This window comes from Triturus cristatus, chromosome 4_1 (genome assembly GCF_964204655.1).
Source record: "Triturus cristatus chromosome 4_1, aTriCri1.1, whole genome shotgun sequence".
Lineage (NCBI taxonomy): Eukaryota > Metazoa > Chordata > Amphibia > Caudata > Salamandridae > Triturus > Triturus cristatus.
In genome coordinates, this window is record NC_140585.1 from 139098444 (window position 1) to 139116987 (window position 18544).

The window sequence follows — 18544 nt, forward strand, 5'->3', positions numbered from 1 at the left end:
TTTGAGCAGTGACATTGAAATGCTGTTAAAGTGTAAGATCCAAGCGAACACTGACTCGGTCAATGATGATCCAAAGGGGTTTTATGAAAAGTCCCAGCTACAAACACAAGAACCAAAACAGGCCAAGGGGACACATGGATTTGAACCAGGGACCTCTTGATCTGCAGTCAAATGCTCTACCACTGAGCTATATCCCCACCTGTTTGTGAGAGTCGGAATGAAAATATATCAGTACCTCATGAAAGAGTGTGAGCATCATGCTCAGTTGGGCCGGAAAGTACAAGCTTGAAACTGTGGAACAGGAGAAGTAGTTCTTAATATTATTTATTGAAGGAAAACGGGATCGTTTAAAAAAAATATTTATATGTTTCATTGTTATTTTATTTGAACAGGCAGTGGTCCATAGGACCAATGCCTGTACATAAAATGCTTGTTTTGAAACATTCTCAAAGGGGAAGAGGTTTTTACGGGACGCCTTATCCTTTCGCGGATTGGTTACCACAATCACCGAGATGGTGGTGAAGTATGATTGTTTTGGGCCAAATGATGGACCAAAAACATTTCTACATACCACTGCAATTTGGTATTTGGAAGGTACACCCAAACGTCCCTTTCAAGTACCATCAATTTAATATATCAGAAAAGGCCATTTTGTGTTCGAAAATGGCCTGAGTCTTAGAGCCAGCCTTTTTTCATCTGCAACGAGGGTTCATACATTTTGCACGTAGGCAGAGGTTTTAAGGAGAAATTAAATAGTTTCTACGTTGCACAAGAATGAAGTGCTTTAAACAAACACATATTTTGTATGCACAGAGGAGAGGAGGAATATATGTAAGACTGAGGACACAGGTTAAATGAGAAATAGATTGACTGCAGCGCTGCCGAGTATACTATGCCATTTCTTTAGTGTGCTACAAGGAAGCACCAAACTGTATAACAAAGTTTTCAATTGTTTTCATAGTGATTCTCTTTGCTTGAAGCTGTGAAAGGAAGAGCCGGATTCCAAAATAAATCAATGATGTTTCAGAAAGTTCCCACGCCCTGTGTAAAAATGCATTTATTCCCAGGTTTTGAGCAGTGACACTGTAATGCTAATAAAGTATAAGATCCAACTGAACACTGACTCTGTCAATGGTGATCCATAGGGACTTTATGAAAGATCCCAGCTACAAACTCCAAAACCAAAATAGGTTTAGGGGACACCCGGATTTGAACCAGGGACCTCTTGATCTGCAGTCAAATGCTCTACCACTGAGCTATATCCCCAACTGTTTTCAAAGATCAGAATGACAATATATCAGTACATCATGAAAGAGTGAGAGGCTCAAGCTCAGTTGGGCCACAAAGTACGAGCTTGAAACTGTGGAAAAGGAGAAGTAGTTCTTAATATTATTAATTAAAGGAAAACAGGATCATTTAAAAAACAAAATGTATATGTTTAATTGTTATTTTATTTGAATAGGCAGTGGTCCATAGGACCAATATCTGTAATTAAAATGTTTGTTTTGAAACATTCTCAAAGGGGAAGAGGTTTTTACGAGACAACTTATCTTTGTGGATTGATTACCACAATCACTGATATGGTGGTGAAGTATGATTGTTTTGGGCCAAATTACGGTGAAAAAACATTTCTGCATACCACTACAATTTGGTATTTGAAGGTACAACCAAACACCCCTTTCATGTACCTTCGATTTAATACATCAGAAATAGCTATTTTGTGTTCGCAAATGGCCTGGTTTCTCAGACCAGCCTGCTTGCACCTGCAACTAGGGTTCGTACATCTTGTACGTGGGCAGCGTATTTTAGTAGAAAGTAAATAGATTATGCATTGCACAAAAATGAAGTGCTTCAAACAAACACATACTTTGTATGCACAGAGAAGAGGTGGAATACATGTAAGACTGAGGACACAGGTTAAATGAGGAATAGATTGACTGCATTGCTGCCCACTTTTCTATGCAATTTCTGTAGTGCGATTGAAGGAAGCACTAAACTGTAAAACAAAGTTGCCAATTGCTTTCATAGTCCATTCCCTTTGTTTGGTGCTGTGAAAGGAAGAGCCAGATTCCAAAATAAATCAATGCTTTTTCAGACATTTCCCATACGGAATACCGAGCCCTGTATAAAAATGCATTTACTCTCAGGTTTTGAGCAGTGACATTGTAATGCTATTAAAGTGTAAGATCCAAGCGAACACTGACTCTGTCAATGATGATCCAAAGGGGTTTTATGAAAAGTCCCAGATACAAACACAAGAACCAAAACAGGCCAACAGGACACCTGGATTTGAACCAGGGACCTCTTTATCTGCAGTCAAATGCTCTACAACTGAGCTATATCCCCACCTGTTTGTGAGAGTCGGAATGAAAATATATCAGTACTTCATGAAAGAGTGTGAGCATCATGCTCAGTTGGGCCGGAAAGTACAAGCTTGAAACTGTGGAACAGGAGAAGTAGTTCTTAATATTATTTATTGAAGGAAAACGGGATCGTTTAAAAAAATATTTATATGTTTCATTGTTATTTTATTTGAACAGGCAGTGGTCCATAGGACCAATGCCTGTACATAAAATGCTTGTTTTGAAACATTCTCAAAGGGGAAGAGGTTTTTACGGGACGCCTTATCCTTTCGCGGATTGGTTACCACAATCACCGAGATGGTGGTGAAGTATGATTGTTTTGGGCCAAATGATGGACGAAAAACATTTCTACATACCACTGCAATTTGGTATTTGGAAGGTACACCCAAACGTCCCTTTCAAGTACCATCAATTTAATATATCAGAAAAGGCCATTTTGTGTTCGAAAATGGCCTGAGTCTTCGAGCCAGCCTTTTTTCATCTGCAACGAGGGTTCATACATTTTGCACGTAGGCAGAGGTTTTAAGGAGAAATTAAATAGTTTCTACGTTGCACAAGAATGAAGTGCTTTAAACAAACACATATTTTGTATGCATAGAGGAGAGGAGGAATATATGTAAGACTGAGGACACATGGTAAATGAGAAATAGATTGACTGCAGCGCTGCCGAGTATACTATGCCATTTCTTTAGTGCGCTACAAGGAAGCACCAAACTGTATAACAAAGTTTTCAATTGTTTTCATAGTCATTCTCTTTGTTTGAAGCTGTGAAAGGAAGAGCCGGATTCCAAAATAAATCAATGATGTTTCAGAAAGTTCCCACGCCCTGTGTAAAAATGCATTTATTCCCAGGTTTTGAGCAGTGACACTGTAATGCTAATAAAGTATAAGATCCAACTGAACACTGACTCTGTCAATGGTGATCCAAAGGGACTTTATGAAAGATCCTAGCTACAAACACCAGAACCAAAATTGGTTTAGGGGACACCCGGATTTGAACCAGGGACCTTTTGATCTGCAGTCAAATGCTCTACCACTGAGCTATATCCCCAACTGTTTTCAAAGATCAGAATGACAATATAACAGTACATCATGAAAGAGTGAGAGGCTCAAGCTCAGTTGGGCCACAAAGTACGAGCTTGAAACTGTGGAAAAGGAGAAGTAGTTCTTAATATTATTTATTAAAGGAAAACAGGATCATTTAAAAAACAAAATGTATATGTTTAATTGTTATTTTATTTGAATAGGCAGTGGTCCATAGGACCAATATCTGTAATTAAAATGTTTGTTTTGAAACATTCTCAAAGAGGAACAGGTTTTTACGAGACTACTTATCTTTGTGGAATGATTACCACAATCACTGATATGGTGGTAAAGCATGATTGTTTTGGTCCAAATTACGGTGAAAAAACATTTCTACATACCACCACAATTTGGTATTTGAAGGTACAACCAAACACCCATTTCATGTACCTTCGATTTAATACATCAGAAAAAGCAATTTTGGGTTCGCAAATGGCCTGGTTTCTCAGACCAGCCTGCTTGCACCTGCAACTAGGGTTCATACATCTTGTACGTGGGCAGCGTTTTTTAGTAGAAAGTAAATAGATTATGCATTGCACAAAAATGAAGTGCTTCAAACAAACACATACTTTGTATGCACAGAGAAGAGGTGGAATACATGTAAGACTGAGGACACAGGTTAAATGAGGAATAGATTGACTGCATTTCTGCCCACTTTTCTATGCAATTTCTGTAGTGCGATCGAAGGAAGCACCAAACTGTAAAACAAAGTTGTCAATTGCTTTCATAGTCCATTCCCTTTGTTTGGTGCTGTGAAAGGAAGAGCCAGATTCCAAAATAAATCAATGCTTTTTCAGACATTTCCCATACGAAATACCGAGCCCTGTATAAAAATGCATTTACTCTCAGGTTTTGAGCAGTGACATTGTAATGCTATTAAAGTGTAAGATCCAAGCGAACACTGACTCTGTCAATGATGATCCAAAGGGGTTTTATGAAAAGTCCCAGCTACAAACACAAGAACCAAAACAGGCCAACGGGACACCTGGATTTGAACCAGGGACCTCTTTATCTGCAGTCAAATGCTCTACAACTGAGCTATATCCCCACCTGTTTGTGAGAGTCGGAATGAAAATATATCAGTACCTCATGAAAGAGTGTGAGCATCATGCTCAGTTGGGCCGGAAAGTACAAGCTTGAAACTGTGGAACAGGAGAAGTAGTTCTTAATATTATTTATTGAAGGAAAACGGGATCGTTTAAAAAAAATATTTATATGTTTCATTGTTATTTTATTTGAACAGGCAGTGGTCCATACGACCAATGCCTGTACATAAAATGCTTGTTTTGAAACATTCTCAAAGGGGAAGAGGTTTTTACGGGACGCCTTATCCTTTTGCGGATTGGTTACCACAATCACCGAGATGGTGGTGAAGTATGATTGTTTTGGGCCAAATGATGGACGAAAAACATTTCTACATACCACTGCAATTTGGTATTTGGAAGGTACACCCAAACGTCCCTTCCAAGTACCATCAATTTAATATATCAGAAAAGGCCATTTTGTGTTCGAAAATGGCCTGAGTCTTCGAGCCAGCCTTTTTTCATCTGCAACGAGGGTTCATACATTTTGCACGTCGGCAGAGGTTTTAAGGAGAAATTAAATAGTTTCTACGTTGCACAAGAATGAAGTGCTTTAAACAAACACATATTTTGTATGCACAGAGGAGAGGAGGAATATATGTAAGACTGAGGACACAGGTTAAATGAGAAATAGATTGACTGCAGCGCTGCCGAGTATACTATGCCATTTCTTTAGTGCGCTACAAGGAAGCACCAAACTGTATAACAAAGTTTTCAATTGTTTTCATAGTGATTCTCTTTGCTTGAAGCTGTGAAAGGAAGAGCCGGATTCCAAAATAAATCAATGATGTTTCAGAAAGTTCCCACGCCCTGTGTAAAAATGCATTTATTCCCAGGTTTTGAGCAGTGACACTGTAATGCTAATAAAGTATAAGATCCAACTGAACACTGACTCTGTCAATGGTGATCCATAGGGACTTTATGAAAGATCCCAGCTACAAACACCAAAACCAAAATAGGTTTAGGGGACACCCGGATTTGAACCAGGGACCTCTTGATCTGCAGTCAAATGCTCTACCACTGAGCTATATCCCCAACTGTTTTCAAAGATCAGAATGACAATATATCAGTACATCATGAAAGAGTGAGAGGCTCAAGCTCAGTTGGGCCACAAAGTACGAGCTTGAAACTGTGGAAAAGGAGAAGTAGTTCTTAATATTATTAATTAAAGGAAAACAGGATCATTTAAAAAACAAAATGTATATGTTTAATTGTTATTTTATTTGAATAGGCAGTGGTCCATAGGACCAATATCTGTAATTAAAATGTATGTTTTGAAACATTCTCAAAGGGGAAGAGGTTTTTACGAGACTACTTATCTTTGTGGATTGATTACCACAATCACTGATATGGTGGTGAAGTATGATTGTTTTGGGCCAAATTACGGTGAAAAAACATTTCTGCATACCACTACAATTTGGTATTTGAAGGTACAACCAAACACCCCTTTCATGTACCTTCGATTTAATACATCAGAAAAAGCTATTTTGTGTTCGCAAATGGCCTGGTTTCTCAGACCAGCCTGCTTGCACCTGCAACTAGGGTTCGTACATCTTGTACGTGGGCAGCGTATTTTAGTAGAAAGTAAATAGATTATGCATTGCACAAAAATGAAGTGCTTCAAACAAACACATACTTTGTATGCACAGAGAAGAGGTGGAATACATGTAAGACTGAGGACACAGGTTAAATGAGGAATAGATTGACTGCATTGCTGCCCACTTTTCTATGCAATTTCTGTAGTGCGATTGAAGGAAGCACTAAACTGTAAAACAAAGTTGCCAATTGCTTTCATAGTCCATTCCCTTTGTTTGGTGCTGTGAAAGGAAGAGCCAGATTCCAAAATAAATCAATGCTTTTTCAGACATTTCCCATACGGAATACCGAGCCCTGTATAAAAATGCATTTACTCTCAGGTTTTGAGCAGTGACATTGTAATGCTGTTAAAGTGTAAGATCCAAGCGAACACTGACTCTGTCAATGATGATCCAAAGGGGTTTTATGAAAAGTCCCAGCTACAAACACAAGAACCAAAACAGGCTAAGGGGACACCTGGATTTGAACCAGGGACCCCTTGATCTGCAGTCAAATGCTCTACCACTGAGCTATATCCCCACCTGTTTGTGAGAGTCGGAATGCAAATATATCAGTACCTCATGAAAGAGTGTGAGCATCATGCTCAGTTGGGCCGGAAAGTACAAGCTTGAAACTGTGGAACAGGAGAAGTAGTTCTTAATATTATTTATTGAAGGAAAACGGGATCGTTTAAAAAAAATATTTATATGTTTCATTGTTATTTTGATTGTTTTGGGCCAAATGATGGACGAAAAACATTTCTACATACCACTGCAATTTGGTATTTGGAAGGTACACCCAAATGTCCCTTTCAAGTACCATCAATTTAATATATCAGAAAAGGCCATTTTGTGTTCGAAAATGACCTGAGTCTTCGAGCCAGCCTTTTTTCATCTGCATCGAGTGTTCATACATTTTGCACGTAGGCAGAGGTTTTAAGGAGAAATTAAATATTTTGTACGTTGCACAAGAATGAAGTGCTTTAAACAAACACATATTTTGTATGCACAGAGGAGAGGAGGAATATATGTAAGACTGAGGACACATGTTAAATGAGAAATAGATTGACTGCAGCGCTGCCGACTATACAATGCCATTTCTTTAGTGCGCTACAAGGAAGCACCAAACTGTATAACAAAGTTTTCAATTGTTTTCATACTCATTCTCTTTGTTTGAAGCTGTGAAAGGAAGAGCCGGATTCCAAAATAAATCAATGATGTTTCAGAAAGTTCCCACGCCCTGTGGAAAAATGCATTTATTCCCAGGTTTTGAGCAGTGACAATGTAATGCTAATAAAGTATAAGATCCAACTGAACACTGACTCTGTCAATGGTGATCCAAAGGGACTTTATGAAAGATCCTAGCTACAAACACCAGAACCAAAATAGGTTTAGGGGACACCCGGATTTGAACCAGGGACCTCTTGATCTGCAGTCAAATGCTCTACCACTGAGCTATATCCCCAACTGTTTTCAAAGATCAGAATGACAATATAACAGTACATCATGAAAGAGTGAGAGGCTCAAGCTCAGTTAGGGCCACAAAGTACGAGCTTGAAACTGTGGAAAAGGAGAAGTAGTTCTTAATATTATTAATTAAAGGAAAACAGGATCATTTAAAAAACAAAATGTATATGTTTAATTGTTATTTTATTTGAATAGGCAGTGGTCCATAGGACCAATATCTGTAATTAAAATGTTTGTTTTGAAACATTCTCAAAGGGGAAGAGGTTTTTACGAGACTACTTATCTTTGTGGATTGATTACCACAATCACTGATATGGTGGTGAAGTATGATTGTTTTGGGCCAAATTACGGTGAAAAAACATTTCTACATACCACTACAATTTGGTATTTGAAGGTACAACCAAACACCCATTTCATGTACCTTCGATTTAATACATCAGAAAAAGCAATTTTGGGTTCGCAAATGGCCTGGTTTCTCCGGCCAGCCTGCTTACACCTGCAACTAGGGTTCGTACATCTTGTACGTGGGCAGCGTTTTTTAGTAGAAAGTAAATAGATTATGCATTGCACAAAAATGAAGTGCTTCAAACAAACACATACTTTGTATGCACAGAGAAGAGGTGGAATACATGTAAGACTGAGGACACAGGTTAAATGAGGAATAGATTGACTGCATTTCTGCCCACTTTTCTATGCAATTTCTGTAGTGCGATCGAAGGAAGCACCAAACTGTAAAACAAAGTTGTCAATTGCTTTCATAGTCCATACCCTTTGTTTGGTGCTGTGAAAGGAAGAGCCAGATTCCAAAATAAATCAATGCTTTTTCAGACATTTCCCATACGGAATACCGAGCCCTGTATAAAAATGCATTTACTCTCAGGTTTTGAGCAGTGACATTGTAATGCTATTAAAGTGTAAGATCCAAGCGAACACTGACTCTGTCAATGATGATCCAAAGGGGTTTTATGAAAAGTCCCAGCTACAAACACAAGAACCAAAACAGGCCAAGGGGACAACTGGATTTGAACCAGGGACCTCTTGATCTGCAGTCAAATGCTCTACCACTGAGCTATATCCCCACCTGATTGTTAGAGTCGGAATGAAAATATATCAGTACCTCATGAAAGAGTGTGAGCATCATGCTAAGTTGGGCCGGAAAGTACAAGCTTGAAACTGTGGAACAGGAGAAGTAGTTCTTAATATTATTTATTGAAGGAAAACGGGATCGTTTAAAAAAAATAATTATATGTTTCATTGTTATTTTATTTGAACAGGCAGTGGTCCATAGGACCAATGCCTGTACATAAAATGCTTGTTTTGAAACATTCTCAAAGGGGAAGAGGTTTTTACGGGACGCCTTATCCTTTCGCGGATTGGTTACCACAATCACCGAGATGGTGGTGAAGTATGATTGTTTTGGGCCAAATGATGGACGAAAAACATTTCTACATACCACTGCAATTTGGTATTTGGAAGGTACACCCAAACGTCCCTTTCAAGTACCATCAATTTAATATATCAGAAAAGGCCATTTTGTGTTTGAAAATGGCCTGAGTCTTCGAGCCAGCCTTTTTTCATCTGCAATGAGGGTTCATACATTTTGCACGTAGGCAGAGGTTTTAAGGAGAAATTAAATAGTTTCTACGTTGCACAAGAATGCAGTGCTTTAAACAAACACATATTTTGTATGCACAGAGGAGAGGAGGAATATATGTAAGACTGAGGACACAGGTTAAATGAGAAATAGATTGACTGCAGCGCTGCCGAGTATACTATGCCATTTCTTTAGTGCGCTACAAGGAAGCACCAAACTGTATAACAAAGTATTCAATTGTTTTCATAGTGATTCTCTTTGCTTGAAGCTGTGAAAGGAAGAGCTGGATTCCAAAATAAATCAATGATGTTTCAGAAAGTTCCCACGCCCTGTGTAAAAATGCATTTATTCCCAGGTTTTGAGCAGTGACACTGTAATGCTAATAAAGTATAAGATCCAACTGAACACTGACTCTGTCAATGGTGATCCATAGGGACTTTATGAAAGATCCCAGCTACAAACACCAGAACCAAAATAGGTTTAGGGGACACCCGGATTTGAACCAGGGACCTCTTGATCTGCAGTAAAATGCTCTACCACTGAGCTATATCCCCAACTGTTTTCAAAGATCAGAATGACAATATATCAGTACATCATGAAAGAGTGAGAGGCTCAAGCTCAGTTGGGCCACAAAGTACGAGCTTGAAACTGTGGAAAAGGAGATGTAGTTCTTAATATTATTAATTAAAGGAAAACAGGATCATTTAAAAAACAAAATGTATATGTATAATTGTTATTTTATTTGAATAGGCAGTGGTCCATAGGACCAATATCTGTAATTAAAATGTTTGTTTTGAAACATTCTCAAAGGGGGAGAGGTTTTTACGAGACTACTTATCTTTGTGGATTGATTACCACAATCACTGATATGGTGGTGAAGTATGATTGTTTTGGTCCAAATTACGGTGAAAAAACATTTCTGCATACTACTACAATTTGGTATTTGAAGGTACACCCAAACGTCCCTTCCAAGTACCATCAATTTAATATATCAGAAAAGGCCATTTTGTGTTCGAAAATGGCCTGAGTCTTCGAGCCAGCCTTTTTTCATCTGCAACGAGGGTTCATACATTTTGCACGTAGGCAGAGGTTTTAAGGAGAAATTAAATCGTTTCTACGTTGCACAAGAATGAAGTGCTTTAAACAAAATCATATTTTGTATGCACAGAGGAGAGGAGGAATATATGTAAGACTGAGGACACAGGTTAAATGAGAAATAGATTGACTGCAGCGCTGCCGAGTATACTATGCCATTTCTTTAGTGCGCTACAAGGAAGCACCAAACTGTATAACAAAGTTTTCAATTGTTTTCATAGTCATTCTATTTGCTTGAAGCTGTGAAAGGAAGAGCCGGATTCCAAAATAAATCAATGATGTTTCAGAAAGTTCCCACGCCCTGTGTAAAAATGCATTTATTCCCAGGTTTTGAGCAGTGACACTGTAATGCTAATAAAGTATAAGATCCAACTGAACACTGACTCTGTCAATGGTGATCCAAAGGGACTTTATGAAAGATCCCAGCTACAAACACCAAAACCAAAATAGGTTTAGGGGACACCCGGATTTGAACCAGGGACCTCTTGATCTGCAGTCAAACGCTCTACCACTGAGCTATATCCCCAACTGTTTTCAAACATCAGAATGACAATATATCAGTACATCATGAAAGAGTGAGAGGCTCAAGCTCAGTTGGGCCACAAAGTACGAGCTTGAAACTGTGGAAAAGGAGAAGTAGTTCTTAATATTATTAATTAAAGGAAAGCAGGATCATTTAAAAAACAAAATGTATATGTTTAATTGTTATTTTATTTGAATAGACAGTGGTCCATAGGACCAATATCTGTAATAAAAATGTTTGTTTTGAAACATTCTCAAAGGGGGAAGAGGTTTTTACGAGACTACTTATCTTTGTGGATTTATTACCACAATCACTGATATGGTGGTGAAGTATGATTGTTTTGGGCCAAATTACGGTGAAAAAACATTTCTGCATACCACTACAATTTGGTATTTGAAGGTACAACCAAACACCCCTTTCACGTACCTTCGATTTAATACATCAGAAAAAAATATTTTGTGTTTGCAAATGGCCTGGTTTCTCAGACCAGCCTGCTTGCACCTGCAACTAGGGTTCTTACATCTTGTATGTGGGCAGCGTTTTTTAGTAGAAAGTACATAGATTATGCATTGCACAAAAATGAAGTGCTTCAAACAAACACATACTTTGTATGCACAGAGAAGAGGTGGAATACACGTAAGACTGAGGACACAGGTTAAATGAGGAATAGATTGACTGCATTGCTGCCCACTTTTCTATGCAATTTCTGTAGTGTGATCGAAGGAAGCACCAAACTGTAAAACAAAGTTGTCAATTGCTTTCACAGTCCATTCACTTTGTTTGGTGCTGTGAAAGGAAGAGCCAGATTCCAAAATAAATCAATGCTTTTTCAGACATTTCCCATACGGAATACCGAGCCCTGTATAAAAATGCATTTACTCTCAGGTTTTGAGCAGTGACATTGTAATGCTATTAAAGTGTAAGTTCCAAGCGAACACTGACTCTGTCAATGATGATCCAAAGGGGTTTTATGAAAAGTCCCAGCTACAAACACAAGAACCACAACAGGCTAAGGGGACACCTGGATTTGAACCAGGGATCTCTTGATCTGCAGTCAAATGCTCTACCACTGAGCTATATCCCCACCTGTTTGTGAGAGTCGGAATGAAAATATATCAGTACCTCATGAAAGAGTGTGAGCATCATGCTCAGTTGGACCGGAAAGTACAAGCTTGAAACTGTGGAACAGGAGAAGTAGTTCTTAATATTATTTATTGAAGGAAAACGGAATTGTTTAAAAAAAATATTTATATGTTTCATTGTTATTTTATTTGAACAGGCAGTGGTCCACAGGACCAATGCCTGTACATAAAATGCTTGTTTTGAAACATTCTCAAAGGGGAAGAGGTTTTTACGGGACGCCTTATCCTTTCGCGGATTGGTTACCACAATCACCGAGATGGTGGTGAAGTATGATTGTTTTGGGCCAAATGATGGACGAAAAACATTTCTACATACCACTGCAATTTGGTATTTGGAAGGTACACCCAAACGTCCCTTTCAAGTACCATCAATTTAATATATCAGAAAAGGCCATTTTGTGTTCGAAAATGGCCTGAGTCTTCGAGCCAGCCTTTTTTCATCTGCAACGAGGGTTCACACATTTTGCACGTAGGCAGAGGTTTTAAGGAGAAATTAAATAGTTTCTACGTTGTACAAGAATGAAGTGCTTTAAACAAACACATATTTTGTATGCACAGAGGAGAGGAGGAATATATGTAAGACTGAGGACACAGGTTAAATGAGAAATAGATTGACTGCAGCGCTGCCGAGTATACTATGCCATTTCTTTAGTGCGCTACAAGGAAGAACCAAACTGTATAACAAAGTTTTCAATTGTTTTCATAGTAATTCTCTTTGCTTGAAGCTGTGAAAGGAAGAGCCGTATTCCAAAATAAATCAATGATGTTTCAGAAAGTTCCCACGCCCTGTGTAAAAATGCATTTATTCCCAGGTTTTGAGCAGTGACACTGTAATGCTAATAAAGTATAAGATCCAACTGAACACTGACTCTGTCAATGGTGATCCAAAGGGACTTTATGAAAGATCCCAGCTACAAACACCAGAACCAAAATAGGTTTAGGGGACACCAGGATTTGAACCAGGGACCTCTTGATCTGCAGTCAAATGCTCTACCACTGAGCTATATCCCCAACTATTTTCAAAGTTCAGAATGACAATATATCAGTACATCATGAAAGAGTGAGAGGCTCAAGCTCAGTTGGGCCACAAAGTACGAGCTTGAAACTGTGGAAAAGGAGAAGTAGTTCTTAATATTATTAATTGAAGGAAAGCAGGATCATTTAAAAAACAAAATGTATATGTTTAATTGTTATTTTATTTGAATAGGCAGTGGTCCATAGGACCAATATCTGTAATTAAAATGTTTGTTTTGAAACATTCTCAAAGGGGAAGAGGTTTTTACGAGACTACTTATCTTTGTGGATTGATTACCACAATCCCTGATATGGTGGTGAAGTATGATTGTTTTGGGCCAAATTACGGTGAAAAAACATTTCTGCATACCACTACAATTTGGTATTTGAAGGTACCACCAAACACCCATTTCATGTACCTTCGATTTAATACATCAGAAAAAGCTATTTTGTGTTCGCAAATGGCCTGGTTTCTCAGACCAGCCTGCTTGCACCTGCAACTAGGGTTCGTACATCTTGTACGTGGGCAGCGTTTTTTAGTGGAAAGAAAATATATAATGCATTGCACAAAAATGAAGTGCTTCAAACAAACACATACTTTGTATGCACAGAGAAGAGGTGGAATACATGTAAGACTGAGGACACAGGTTAAATGAGGAATAGATTGACTGCATTGCTGCCCACTTTTCTATGCAATTTCTGTAGTGCGATCGAAGGAAGCACCAAACTGTAAAACAAAGTTGTCAATTGCTTTCATAGTCCATTCCCTTTGTTTGGTGCTGTGAAAGGAAGAGCCAGATTCCAAAATAAATCAATGCTTTTTCAGACATTTCCCATACGGAATACCGAGCCCTGTATAAAAATGCATTTACTCTCAGGTTTTGAGCAGTGACATTGTAATGCTATTAAAGTGTAAGATCCAAGCGAACACTGACTCTGTCAATGATGATCCAAAGGGGTTTTATGAAAAGTCCCAGCTATAAACACAAGAACCAAAACAGGCTACGGGGACACCTGGATTTGAACAAGGGACCTCTTGATCTGCAATCAAATGCTCTACCACTGAGCTATATCCCCACCTGTTTGTGAGAGTCGGAATGAAAATATATCAGTACCTCATGAAAGAGTGTGAGCATCATGCTCAGTTGGGCCGGAAAGTACAAGCTTGAAACTGTGGAACAGGGGAAGTAGTTCTTAATATTATTTATTGAAGGAAAACGGTATCGTTTAAAAAAAATATTTATATGTTTCATTGTTATTTTATTTGAACAGGCAGTGGTCCATAGGACCAATGCCTGTGCATAAAATGCTTGTTTTGAAACATTCTCAAAGGGGAAGAGGTTTTTACGGGACGCCTTATCCTTTCGCGGATTGGTTACCACAATCACCGAGATGGTGGTGAAGTATGATTGTTTTGGGCCAAATGATGGACGAAAAACATTTCTACATACCACTGCAATTTGGTATTTGGAAGGTACACCCAAACGTCCCTTTCAAGTACCATCAATTTAATATATCAGAAAAGGCCATTTTGTGTTCGAAAATGGCCTGAGTCTCCGAGCCAGCCTTTTTTCATCTGCAACCAGGGTTCATACATTTTGCACGTAGGCAGAGGTTTTAAGGAGAAATTAAATAGTTTCTACGTTGCACAACAATGAAGTGCTTTAAACAAACAAATATTTTGTATGCACAGAGGAGAGGAGGAATATATGTAAGACTGAGGACACAGGTTAAATGAGAAATAGATTGACTGCAGCGCTGCCGAGTATACTATGCCATTTCTTTAGTGCGCTACAAGGAAGCACCAAACTGTATAACAATGTTTTCAATTGTTTTCGAAGTCATTCTCTTTGCTTGAAGCTGTGAAAGGAAGAGCCGGATTCCAAAATAAATCAATGATGTTTCAGAAAATTCCCACGCCCTGTGTAAAAATGCATTTATTCCCTGGTTTTGAGCAGTGACACTGTAATGCTAATAAAGTATAAGATCCAACTGAACACTGACTCTGTCAATGGTGATCCAAAGGGACTTTATGAAAGATCCCAGCTACAAACACCAGAACCAAAATAGGTTTAGGGGACACCCGGATTTGAACCAGAGACCTCTTGATCTGCAGTCAAATGCTCTACCACTGAGCTATATCCCCAACTGTTTTCAAAGATCAGAATGACAATATATCAGTACATCATGAAAGAGTGAGAGGCTCAAGCTCAGTTGGGCCACAAAGTACGAGCTTGAAACTGTGGAAAAGGAGAAGTAGTTCTTAATATTATTAATTAAAGGAAAACAGGATCATTTAAAAAACAAAATGTATATGTTTAATTGTTATTTTATTTGAATAGGCAGTGGTCCATAGGACCAATATCTGTAATTAAAATGTTTGTTTTGAAACATTCTCAAAGGGGAAGAGGTTTTTACGAGACTACTTATCTTTGTGGATTGATTACCACAATCACTGATATGGTGGTGAAGTATGATTGTTTTGGGCCAAATTACGGTGAAAAAACATTTCTGCATACCACTACAATTTGGTATTTGAAGGTACAACCAAACACCCCTTTCATGTACCTTCGATTTAATACATCAGAAAAAGCTATTTTGTGTTCGCAAATGGCCTGGTTTCTCAGACCAGCCTGCTTGCACCTGCAACTAGGGTTCGTACATCTTGTACGTGGGCAGCGTATTTTAGTAGAAAGTAAATAGATTATGCATTGCACAAAAATGAAGTGCTTCAAACAAACACATACTTTGTATGCACAGAGAAGAGGTGGAATACATGTAAGACTGAGGACACAGGTTAAATGAGGAATAGATTGACTGCATTGCTGCCCACTTTTCTATGCAATTTCTGTAGTGCGATTGAAGGAAGCACTAAACTGTAAAACAAAGTTGCCAATTGCTTTCATAGTCCATTCCCTTTGTTTGGTGCTGTGAAAGGAAGAGCCAGATTCCAAAATAAATCAATGCTTTTTCAGACATTTCCCATACGGAATACCGAGCCCTGTATAAAAATGCATTTACTCTCAGGTTTTGAGCAGTGACATTGTAATGCTGTTAAAGTGTAAGATCCAAGCGAACACTGACTCTGTCAATGAGGATCCAAAGGGGTTTTATGAAAAGTCCCAGCTACAAACACAAGAACCAAAACAGGCCAAGGGGACACCTGGATTTGATCCAGGGACCTCTTGATCTGCAGTCAAATGCTCTACCAATGAGCTATATCCCCACCTGTTTGTGAGAGTCGGAATGAAAATATATCAGTACCTCATGAAAGAGTGTGAGCATCATGCTCAGTTCGGCCGGAAAGTACAAGCTTGAAACTGTGGAACAGGAGAAGTAGTTCTTAATATTATTTATTGAAGGAAAACGGGATCGTTTAAAAAAAATATTTATATGTTTCATTGTTATTTTATTTGAACAGGCAGTGGTCCATAGGACCAATGCCTGTACATAAAATGCTTGTTTTGAAACATTCTCAAAGGGGAAGAGGTTTTTACGGGACGCCTTATCCTTTCGCGGATTGGTTACCTCAATCACCGAGATGGTGGTGAAGTATGATTGTTTTGGGCCAAATGATGGACGAAAAACATTTCTACATACCACTGCAATTTGGTATTTGGAAGGTACACCCAAATGTCCCTTTCAAGTACCATCAATTTAATATACCAGAAAAGGCCATTTTGTGTTCGAAAATGACCTGAGTCTTCGAGCCAGCCTTTTTTCATCTGCAACGAGGGTTCATACATTTTGCACATAGGCAGAGGTTTTAAGGAGAAATTAAATAGTTTCTACGTTGCACAAGAATGAAGTGCTTTAAACAAACACATATTTTGTATGCACAGAGGAGAGGAGGAATATATGTAAGACTGAGGACACATGTTAAATGAGAAATAGATTGACTGCAGCGCTGCCGACTATACTATGCCTTTTCTTTAGTGCGCTACAAGGAAGCACCAAACTGTATAACAAAGTTTTCAATTGTTTTCATACTCATTCTCTTTGTTTGAAGCTGTGAAAGGAAGAGCCGGATTCCAAAATAAATCAATGATGTTTCAGAAAGTTCCCACGCCCTGTGTAAAAATGCATTTATTCCCAGGTTTTGAGCAGTGACACTGTAATGCTAATAAAGTATAAGATCCAACTGAACACTGACTCTGTCAATGGTGATCCAAAGGGACTTTATGAAAGATCCTAGCTACAAACACCAGAACCAAAATAGGTTTAGGGGACACCCGGATTTGAACCAGGGACCTCTTGATCTGCAGTCAAATGCTCTACCACTGAGCTATATCCCCAACTGTTTTCAAAGATCAGAATGACAATATATCAGTACATCATGAAAGAGTGAGAGGCTCAAGCTCAGTTAGGGCCACAAAGTACGAGCTTGAAACTGTGGAAAAGGAGAAGTAGTTCTTAATATTATTAATTAAAGGAAAACAGGATCATTTAAAAAACAAAATGTATATGTTTAATTGTTATTTTATTTGAATAGGCAGTGGTCCATAGGACCAATATCTGTAATTAAAATGTTTGTTTTGAAACATTCTCAAAGAGGAACAGGTTTTTACGAGACTACTTATCTTTGTGGATTGATTACCACAATCACTGATATGGTGGTGAAGTATGATTGTTTTGGGCCAAATTACAGTGAAAAAACATTTCTACATACCACTACAATTTGGTATTTGAAGGTACAACCAAACACCCATTTCATGTACCTTCAACTTAATACATCAGAAAAAGCAATTTTGTGTTCGCAAATGGCCTGGTTTCTCAGACCAGCCTGCTTGCACCTGCAACTAGGGTTCGTACATCTTGTACGTGGGCAGCGTTTTTTAGTAGAAAGTAAATAGATTATGCATTGCACAAAAATGAAGTGCTTCAAACAAACACATACTTTGTATGCACAGAGAAGAGGTGGAATACATGTAAGACTGAGGACACAGGTTAAATGAGGAATAGATTGACTGCATTTCTGCCCACTTTTCTATGCAATTTCTGTAGTGCGATCGAAGGAAGCACCAAACTGTAAAACAAAGTTGTCAATTGCTTTCATAGTCCATTCCCTTTGTTTGGTGCTGTGAAAGGAAGAGCCAGATTCCAAAATAAATCAATGCTTTTTCAGACATTTCCCATACGAAATACCGAGCCCTGTATAAAAATGCATTTACTCTCAGGTTTTGAGCAGTGACATTGTAATGCTATTAAAGTGTAAGATCCAAGCGAACACTGACTCTGTCAATGATGATCCAAAGGGGTTTTATGAAAATTCCCAGCTACAAACACAAGAACCAAAACAGGCCAAGGGGACACCTGGATTTGAACCAGGGACCTCTTGATCTGCAGTCAAATGCTCTACCATTGAGCTATATCCTCACCTGTTTGTGAGAGTCGGAATGAAAATATATCAGTACCTCATGAAAGAGTGTGAGCATCATGCTCAGTTGGGCCGGAAAGTACAAGCTTGAAACTGTGGAACAGGGGAAGTAGTTCTTAATATTATTTATTGAAGGAAAACGGTATCGTTTAAAAAAAATATTTATATGTTTCATTGTTATTTTATTTGAACAGGCAGTGGTCCATAGGACCAATGCCTGTGCATAAAAT

General features: G+C 38.4%; 11 non-coding genes across 11 annotated transcripts; all 11 read right to left on the reverse strand.

Moving 5' to 3' along the window:
* Positions 1-1194: 1194 nt before the first annotated feature.
* On the reverse strand, positions 1195-1266 carry TRNAC-GCA (transfer RNA cysteine (anticodon GCA)). Its single transcript has one exon. It is a non-coding gene; the product is annotated as a tRNA-Cys (tRNA).
* A 2076-nt stretch (positions 1267-3342) lies between these two features.
* Positions 3343-3414, reverse strand: TRNAC-GCA (transfer RNA cysteine (anticodon GCA)). The gene has a single exon. It is a non-coding gene; the product is annotated as a tRNA-Cys (tRNA).
* A 2077-nt stretch (positions 3415-5491) lies between these two features.
* On the reverse strand, positions 5492-5563 carry TRNAC-GCA (transfer RNA cysteine (anticodon GCA)). Its single transcript has one exon. It is a non-coding gene; the product is annotated as a tRNA-Cys (tRNA).
* Positions 5564-6571: 1008 nt separating this feature from the next.
* On the reverse strand, positions 6572-6643 carry TRNAC-GCA (transfer RNA cysteine (anticodon GCA)). Its single transcript has one exon. It is a non-coding gene; the product is annotated as a tRNA-Cys (tRNA).
* An 852-nt stretch (positions 6644-7495) lies between these two features.
* TRNAC-GCA (transfer RNA cysteine (anticodon GCA)) lies at positions 7496-7567 on the reverse strand. The gene has a single exon. It is a non-coding gene; the product is annotated as a tRNA-Cys (tRNA).
* Positions 7568-8576: 1009 nt separating this feature from the next.
* TRNAC-GCA (transfer RNA cysteine (anticodon GCA)) lies at positions 8577-8648 on the reverse strand. The gene has a single exon. It is a non-coding gene; the product is annotated as a tRNA-Cys (tRNA).
* Positions 8649-10712: 2064 nt separating this feature from the next.
* On the reverse strand, positions 10713-10784 carry TRNAC-GCA (transfer RNA cysteine (anticodon GCA)). The gene has a single exon. It is a non-coding gene; the product is annotated as a tRNA-Cys (tRNA).
* A 1009-nt stretch (positions 10785-11793) lies between these two features.
* TRNAC-GCA (transfer RNA cysteine (anticodon GCA)) lies at positions 11794-11865 on the reverse strand. The gene has a single exon. It is a non-coding gene; the product is annotated as a tRNA-Cys (tRNA).
* A 997-nt stretch (positions 11866-12862) lies between these two features.
* TRNAC-GCA (transfer RNA cysteine (anticodon GCA)) lies at positions 12863-12934 on the reverse strand. The gene has a single exon. It is a non-coding gene; the product is annotated as a tRNA-Cys (tRNA).
* Positions 12935-15011: 2077 nt separating this feature from the next.
* On the reverse strand, positions 15012-15083 carry TRNAC-GCA (transfer RNA cysteine (anticodon GCA)). The gene has a single exon. It is a non-coding gene; the product is annotated as a tRNA-Cys (tRNA).
* Positions 15084-17160: 2077 nt separating this feature from the next.
* Positions 17161-17232, reverse strand: TRNAC-GCA (transfer RNA cysteine (anticodon GCA)). Its single transcript has one exon. It is a non-coding gene; the product is annotated as a tRNA-Cys (tRNA).
* Between the last annotated feature and the right edge of the window lie 1312 nt (positions 17233-18544).